Consider the following 9244-nt stretch of genomic DNA (forward strand, 5'->3'; position numbering starts at 1 on the left):
TGCAGGATTGTCGTCAATCCCATTTTCTTTGCTCTCCCGTACCTCTTTAAGATCTTTCTCAAATTCTTCTTGCAGAAAGACGTTTCCTTTTTCATCTTTTTCTGCTTCGTCTTCTTTTCCTGGTATATCCTCCGATAAAGATGTTCCTTCATATAATTTCTTCTTGCCACCGCATTTTCACCAAAGAGCATTTTTCCGTCTTTGTCTTCTACAGTGCCCGACGCTGTTTTGCGTGTGTTAAAATATTTGTCTGCTGTTTTGTGGGCTATACTAGTTCTTCCAGCTCGCCTTTTTTCTTCCATTTCACTGTACGTTTCATAAAGAAAATTTTACAATTACTTTCTTAGCTTCTGCACTGACTAACATCTGCTACAATCCATTACCTTTTGTTTTTGGGTACATGGGCATCAATTGAAGCCAATATCGTCTCCTAAGTTCTACTTATGGCGTAGCAAGCGATGTTGCGTCTCACTGGCCACGTTCCTCTCAACGCAGCAGAAACCTGGAGCGTCTGAATTTGCCTTTCACCTTCGAGAATGCTTCGCAATATGAAATTCCACATTGTTACGTCACAAATCTCGTCCAAAGTCACGTAAATGTTCTCTTCCACCTTCCGTATGAGAATCGCTTTACAGTCTGCCGTTTCAGTCACTACCAGGTTACAGTAATCTGGGGAAGAAACCGGTAAGCGGCCATAACATAAAAGAAAACGGGTATGCAACCGGCTGGAAAATATTAAACATGCTGTCGCCAACGAAGTCAACAGAGACGGAGGAAAGCTCGGAGGCGGGAAGAAATCGATCGCGTCCTTTGGAACGAGCCACCCCGGCGTTCACCTAAAGCGATTAAGGCGAATCCTGCCGTGCTCCGTAACGCAACTCTAATGTCTTACAACTGCTATATCTTTGTCTTCATAAACATCTTTTACTGCTAAAATTTTCAACTCGAAATAATGTTTTACCTCACGGAATTTGCCCTTCTGAAGCCTATAAAACAAAAATATGTCAGCAGCATGGAGAGCTCTTGTAGAACTGGTTTGAGATGTGAAACGGAAGGACTCTTCCATTTAAACTGAAACAAAATAACATTTGGACAATTTAAAAATCCGAATACATTGCTCTCCTTCTACTACAAGAGTGATTGCCATGTCTGTCTGATCGAATAGAAAATCTCTGTTGTTGCTGTTGTTCCTATTGTTGTAGTCCTCAGTCCAAAGACTGATTTGATGCAGCTGCCTTATGTGTAAGTCTCTGTATAACTATTTCGTCTGAAGCTGCTTTCTGTAGTCCATCTCTGCTCTTCCTTTACAATTTTTGCGCCGCCCTACGCCATCCTCGCCCACCATGTTTCCTTTCATTACCAAACTGACGAATCCTTGAGACCTCAGGATGCGTCCGATTTTAGTCAGTCTGTGGCACGAATTATGTTTCTTCCCAGTTCGATTCAGTTCGTCCTCATCAGTTATTCGGTCTTCCCTTGCGCTTTATAACATTCTTCTGTAGCACCACATTTCGAAGGGTTTTATTCTCTTCTTGTCCGTCCAGGTTTACTTCAGTACAAGTCGATACTTCATCCAAAATCTGCAGAAAAGTCACAGATTTTTTTCTTTTCAGAAATTATGTTCCTGCTATTGCCAATGTGCATTTTATATTCTCTCTGCTTGGACCATCGTCATACATTTTATTGCTCATACAGTAACACTCGTCGAATGCGTTCAGTCTGTCATATTCTAATCTAACTCTATCATTATCTCCTCATTTAATTCGACTACATTCCACTAACAGTCTTTTAATTTCGTTGACGATCATCTTCTAACTGCTTTTCATGACAGTATCTATTTCACTCAAGTCATCTTCAGAGTCCTTTGCTGTTTGTTAAAGAATTACCATGTAATTGATAAAACGGGAAGTTTTTTATTCTGCCTGTACTTTAATTCCTTTCCAGATATTATCCTTAGGGTTCTTTATTGCTTGTTCAGTGTACAATTGAATAACACTGGGGAGAGACAATAGCTTTGTCTCACAACCTTCTCAACAGTAGTGGGACTGTGTGGGTTCAACCATCCTGGTTTATGACCCTTAGGTAAACAAACACCACTTTTCACTTTCAAGGTCACCATCGCCTCTCCCTGGAAAAATGTGTACATTGTTCTCCTAATGTAAGCCTAATGGCCACTTGGCCTAGCTTTCTCATCTAAGCAAACTGCTCAGTTGTTACGATTATGCATGTCAAATTTAGGACCAAATGCTTTTAGCCTAATCTAAATCACCATAATTTATGGTTAAAAATGACCACCTACCCCACTGCCCCACTTCTCTAGTCCAATTGGGTGATGGGGGCTTTACCCTACTGGTGGGCTTTTACCCAGACCAGTTCCTGCCACCACTCATCGGGATATAATAGCCACCATTAAGAGATGGACTCGTCATTCATGCCCTGTATATCAACTGATCGCTATGAATTGTCAGCAGCAGCAGAGATCAGTCACTGCTCCCAGCAAAATGAAAAGAAGACTGTAGCATTCGAATACAAGTGTCATTATCCCCTTACATCTCTGCAGAATTTTGTTGAATTTTGGAACACGTATTATGTTAGAGTATAATGACTTTTCTGGAGACTAGAAATCTACTCTGTAGGAATCAGCATGGGTTTCGAAACAGACGATCGTGTGAAACCCAGTTCGCGCTATTCGTCCACGAGACAGAGGGCCATAGACACGGGTTCCCAGGTAGATGCCGTGTTTCTTGACTTCCGCAGAGCGTTTGATACAGTTCCCCGCAGTCGTTTAATGAACAAAGTAAGAGCATATGGACTATCAGATCAATTGTGTGATTGGATTGAAGAGTTCCTAGATAACAGAACGCAGCATGTCATTCTCAATGGAGAGAAGTCTTCCGAAGTAAGAGTGATTTCAGGTGTGCCGCAGGGGAGTGTCGTAAGACCGTTGCTATTCACAATATACGTAAATGACCTTGTGGATAACATCGGAAGTTCACTGAGGCGTTTTGCGGATGATGCTGTAGTATATCGAGAGGTTGTAACAATGGAAAATTGTACTTAAATGCAGGAGTATCTGCAACAAATTGACGCATGGTGCGGGGAATGGCAATTGAATCTCAATGTAGACAAGTGTAATGTGCTGCGAATACATAGAAGGAAAGATCCTTTATCATTTAGCTACAATACAGCAGGTCAGCAATTGGAAGCAGTTAATTCCATAAATTATCAGGGAGTAGGCATTAGGAGTGGTTTAAAATGGAATGACAATATAAAAATTATCGTCGGTAAAGCAGATGCCACACTGAGATTCTTTGGAAGAATCCTAAGGAAATGCAGTCCGAAAACAAAGGAAGTAGGTTACTGTACACTTGTTCGCTCACTGCTTGAATACTGCTTACCGGTGTAGGGTCCGTACCAGATAGGGTTGATAGAAGAGATAGAGAAGGTCCAATGGAGAGCAGCGCGATTCGTTACAGCATCATTTAGTAATCGCGATAGCGAAACGGAGATGATATATAAAATCCAGTGGAAGACTCTGCAGGAGAGACGCTCAGTAGCTCGGTACGGTCTTTTGTTGAAGTTTCGAGAACATACCTTCACCGAGGAGTCAAGCCGTATATTGCTCCCTCCTACGTATATCTCGCGAAGAGACCATGAGGATAAAATCAGAGAGATTAGAGCCCACACAGAGGCATACCGTTAATCTTTCTTTCCACGAACAATACAAGATTGAGATAGAAGGGAGAACCGATAAAAAAATGGTTCAAATGGCTCCGAGCACTATGGGACTTAACATTTATGGTCATCAGTCCCCTAGAACTTAGAACTACTTAAGTCTAACTGACCTAAAGACATCACACAACACCCAGTCATCACCAGGCAGAGAAAATCCCTGACCCCGCCGGGAATCGAACCCGGGCGCGGGAAACGAGAACGCTACCGCACGACTACGAGCTGCAGACAAGAACCGATAGAAGTACTCAAGGTATCCTCCGCCACACACCGTCAGGTGGCTTGCGGAGTATGGATGTAGATGTAGATCAGCTGAATTTTCATTTATTGTTACTTCTCCCATAGTGCAACGGACCCTTGGTGATACAGTGAAGCAGTAACTGTTTATACCCTTGCAGCAGTGTGCAGTCTGCCTATCAGATTTATGGGGTCAGGGCATACATAAACTGTTTGAATTTCAGCTGTCTGCACCAGCACAACAGCAGTAGGAGCAGCAGCAGCACACCCCATCGGCCCGCCTGATGCATTGCTTGACTTCGAGTCTGCACCACAGTAGCAGCAGCAGGGACATACTAGTGATATGCAGGGGCAAGGCATGCAAGGACTCTTCTTCCAGGACTTTATTTCCCCCAAACACTACCGTTGACACTGCTTGTTGGGCAGTGATATTATTCTCTGCAGCACACAAGCTGTACGTGAGATTAAGCTTGTGGTCATAAGCATGTGTTCTAAAGGTGATTTCAACATAGTGGTAGTGTTTGAAAATTCCCAGTTTAGTGGCATGAAAGTAGTGCTTTCATACTATGAATAGTACGAATTACGTTAAAATTCTGCAATGGAAACTGCGCTGTTCAACCAACGCTCAAACAGTTCCAGTGTAACTGGACTATCATAGAATATGTGTGACGGACTAGCCAAGAACAATAAAAATATTCAACAACTAGAATACGAGAGTACCGCGCTGCGCGCTCACTTTCAGGAACTTGGTGTGTGTTATTTCTGGCATCGAACATGCTGTCAACGAGCGTGTTGAGTGGTGGGAATATGTGTACGGATTTTTGAAAATGTATGGTTTGCGTTTACGAAACTCACCGATAAAAACACTTCAGATGACATTTTCGCTACTAATTTTGATGCAAGTTGTCCGGATGTAGGCAGTATGTATGATGCATCGCCGGCCGCGGTGGTCTAGCGGTTCTAGGCGCTCAGTCCGGAACCACGCGACTGCTACGGTCGCAGGTTCGAATCCTGCCTCGGGCATGGATGTGTGTGATGTCCTTAGGTTAGTTAGGTTTAACTAGTTCTAAGTTCTAGGGGACTGATGACCACAGATGTTAAGTCCCATAGTGCTCAGAGCCATTTGAACCATTTTTTATGATGCATCAACATCAGCACTACCTGACGTTGGTAAACAAATGTGTCCAATTTGTACTTGTACGTATACCCCATACGTTAGACGAAATTTAAAAAAAGAAAATAATTTCTCCGATCACTCCATAATAGGTAAAAATGTGCATTTATTCCAGCTCAGTCAGTAAGGTAGCTGATTCATAAACGAGGGGGGGAGGGGAGGGGGGGGGGTAGTCTTATTACCATCATACCCCCAACTGGCATTTCCATATGACGTACAAAACAGATATAATTCATTTAGAAAATTTGTATTATTGTTTGCCTTTACAACCCACACAGTGCAGTGTAATAGGAGGAGGTCCATCAGCCGCCCGGGATTAGCCGAGCGGTCTAAGGCGCTGAAGTCATGGACTGTGCGGCTGGTCCCGGCGGAGGTTCGAGTCCTCCTTTGGGCATGGGTGTGTGTGTTAGGGTAATTTAGGTTAAGTAGTGTGTAAGCTTAGGCACTGATGACCTTAGCACTTGTCCCATAAGATTTCACACACATTTGAACATTTTTTTGAGGTCCATCAAGTCGACATTCTCCATTCAATTGAAAATGCTTATCACAATGGTCATTGACATAAATGCGCCATTCTGAAACACTAGAAGTAACTTGTGAAATGTGTGTGTAATATTACACAAAAAGGACATTAATTGCTTAGGTAGCAAATAATGGTCAATTGCTTTCAAATTGTGGCACTCTTCCGTAAGTATTTCAAAAGGCAGCCTACAGATATACTTTAAATTTAGTGAAACGAATATGTAATAAGCATTAACAGTCCCCGTTTCATCGAAACTATAGCCTTCTAGTTGCAGCATCTTTACGTATTCTGGAAAAATTTGTTCCAGAATATTTAGGACGTCTGGGCTTGGTAGATTTTTTTAAAACACCATTATTGTGAAATTAGCATTTTCTCCTAGCAGCGACTTAATGGATGAGTTCATAGTACTGAATAGTGTTTCAGAACTTGCAATACATACTCCTTATCATCACCATCTGCATTCATCACATTTATCTTCGAATATCATTACCTTATTCATTTCTTTTTAAACAGTGTCGATGTGAGCAATAGTGGTTTTATGACTGTAATAGCTCAGTGCGTGTTTGTTTTGTAACTGAGAGTAAAGCCTATATACACTTATTTTTTTCACGTCATAAAGTTCATACACTGCTGCAAATATACGCTGTTGGCCACCGTAAATGCAACACCCTGAAGGAAGCATCCGAATCAAGTGAAATTTACACCATGGATTTGCAGCGATGAGATATGCAACTGATTAGAATTTCAGCGCAGACGCACATCACGCGCGCCTGTGGCGCCACCTCATAGCGCCATTTAAGGCTTGGCGATTTCGACGAGTGTACGTTCGGCACGTGTGTTTACCTTGTGGTTGTTTCACAAGACGATCAGTTATGCCTCGTAGACAACAGCGAACATCTTTTGATCAAGTATCCGAGTTCGACAGAGGAAGGATAGTGGCTTACCGAGATTGTGGATTATCATACAGAGAAATCGCTAGTCGTGTTGGACGAAACCAAACAACTGTAATGCGGATATGTGACCGTTGGATGCAGGAGGGTACGACGGACCGACGTGGTCGATCGCATTCACCTCGGTGCACCACTGCACGTGCTGATAGGCAAATTGTGCGCATGGCAGTGACGGATCGTTCAGTGACATCCCGAACCATAGCACAGCACATTGCGTCTGTAACGCATCATCCAGTGTCTGCGCGTACCATTCGACGCCGTTTACAGCAGAGTGGTCTGTCCGCAAGACGTCCATTGCTTCGTCTACCATTGATGCAGAACCACAGACGTCTCCGTCGCCAATGGTGTGATGACAGACGGATGTGGACGGCAGAATGGAATGACGTTGTCTTTACTGACGAGGCACGCTTCTGTCTGCAGCACCACGATGGTCGGATTCGAGTGTGGAGACACCGTGGAGAGAGGATGCTGGACAGCTGCATTATGCACCGCCACACTGGTCTTGCACCGGGTATTATGGTATGGGGCGGTATTGGATATTACTCTCGCACGCCTCTAGTACGCATTGCCGGTACTTTAAATAGCCGGCGCTACATATCCGAGGTGCTGGAGCCAGTTGTCCTTCCTTACCTTCAGGGCTCGGCCACAGCCATATTTCAACAGGATAATGCCCGACCACACGTGGCACGGATTGTCCAAAGGTTCTTCGTCAATAACCAGATTGACTTGCTTCCCTGGCCGGCTCGCTCTCCGGATCTTTCGCCGATAGAAAACATGTGGTCCATGGTTGCTCAACGAGTGACCCAGATTACATCCCCAGCTGCCACACCAGATGATCTTTGGCAACGTGTGGAAGCTGCTTGGGCTGCTGTACCCCAGGAACACATCCAACGTCTCTTTGACTCAATTCCGAGACGCGTGGCAGCGGTGATCTCCAACAACGGCGGCTACTCTGGCTACTGATTCTGGCAGGAACCACATGTCACAGACGTCTGTAAACGTAATCATTTGATACTTGGTCAACATGTTATCCACAAAATAAATCTTGTTGTGCTACCTCTTGTCTTTCTTGGTGTTGCATTTACGGTGGCCAGCAGTGTATGTTAATTGCAGTGGAAAGCCGGCTGGAGTGGCCGCGCGTTTCTAGGCGCTACAGTCTGGAACAGCGCGACCGCTACAGTCGCAGGTTCGAATCCTGCCTCGGGAATGGATGTGTGTGATGTCCTTAGGTTAGTTAGGTTTAAGTAGTTCTAAGTCCTAGCGGACTGATGACCTCAGAAGTTAAGTCCCACAGTGCTCAGAGCCCTTTGAACCATTTGCAGTGGAAAAAGCATTCTCCCAGTCACGTAAGACCTCTCAAACGGTGTACATGCCAAAACGTGAAGCGCGGCAGATCTTCTCGACCTCAATGCAGCCCGCAAGTAAGTATAAACGGTGATGATTGTGGTAGCAGAATGTGATGAAACAGATGTGTAACTTATTTTCTATTCTCGCGTAGGTGAGGCGAAGCCATTACAGCTACCTTCTAATTCCACCCACTCTCAACTGTTAAACATCCTTCAAAACAACAAAATTATTTACTGAAACTCGCGTGCACGGGGTTACGTTTGAATTCATTAGTTTCACGTTTAATTACTCTGAATATGGGAGAAAGTTGGTACTGCATTGTTTGCAGTTACAGAAGTTCAAAATGGTTCAAATGGCTCTGAGCACTATGCGACTTAACTTCTGAGGTCATCAGTCGCCTAGAACTTAGAACTAATTAAACCTAACTAACCTAAGGACATCACACACATCCATGCCCGAAGCAGGATTCGAACCTGCGACCGTAGCGGTCACGCGGTTCCAGACTGAAGCGCCCAGAACCGCACGGCCGGCGTAGTTACAGAAGTGATTATAATGATTTTAACCTACCTTCTTTCTCGACGACCATCGTTGTTGGTATTTTGGCACAGTAGTTTGAGACAATGATAATTTCCTGTGTGGTGCCACCGAATGTGACCATTCTGGCACATATACCATCATTAATTAAGTTCATGTAAACTGCGTTGGTATGAAATGGAAATGAGCGTTTAGCGTCATTGGCCGGGAGGCCCCTTGCGGGGCAGGTCCGGCCGCCTTGGTGTAGGTCTTATTACATTCGACGCCGCATTGGGCGAACTGCGAGCCGGATGGGGATGAAATGACGATGAATACAACACAACACCCAGTCCCTGAGCGGAGAAAATCCCCAACCCAGCCGGGAATCGAGCGAGGTGGCGCAATGGTTAGACAATGGACTCGCATTCGGAAGGACGTCGGTTCAATCCCGCGTCCGGCCATCCTCATTTAGGTTTTCCGTGATTTCCCTAAATCACTCCAGGCAAATGCCGGGATGGTTCCTCTGAAAGGGCACGGCCGACTTCCTTCCCCATCCTTCCCTAATCCGATGAGACCGATGACCACGCTGTCTGGTCTTCCCCAAACCAACCAACCAACCAGTCGGGAATCGAACCCGGGCCCCTTACGACGGCAGTCTGTCACGCTGACCATTCAGTTATCGGAGCGCTGGAATGAAAGTCGTTTTATAAACTGCACGTATCTTGTTCAGAATAAACGATATTTTCGACAGAACAGCTGTCGACGATA

The sequence above is a fragment of the Schistocerca piceifrons genome, chromosome X (genome assembly GCF_021461385.2).
Source record: "Schistocerca piceifrons isolate TAMUIC-IGC-003096 chromosome X, iqSchPice1.1, whole genome shotgun sequence".
In the NCBI taxonomy this organism is placed as follows: domain Eukaryota; kingdom Metazoa; phylum Arthropoda; class Insecta; order Orthoptera; family Acrididae; genus Schistocerca; species Schistocerca piceifrons.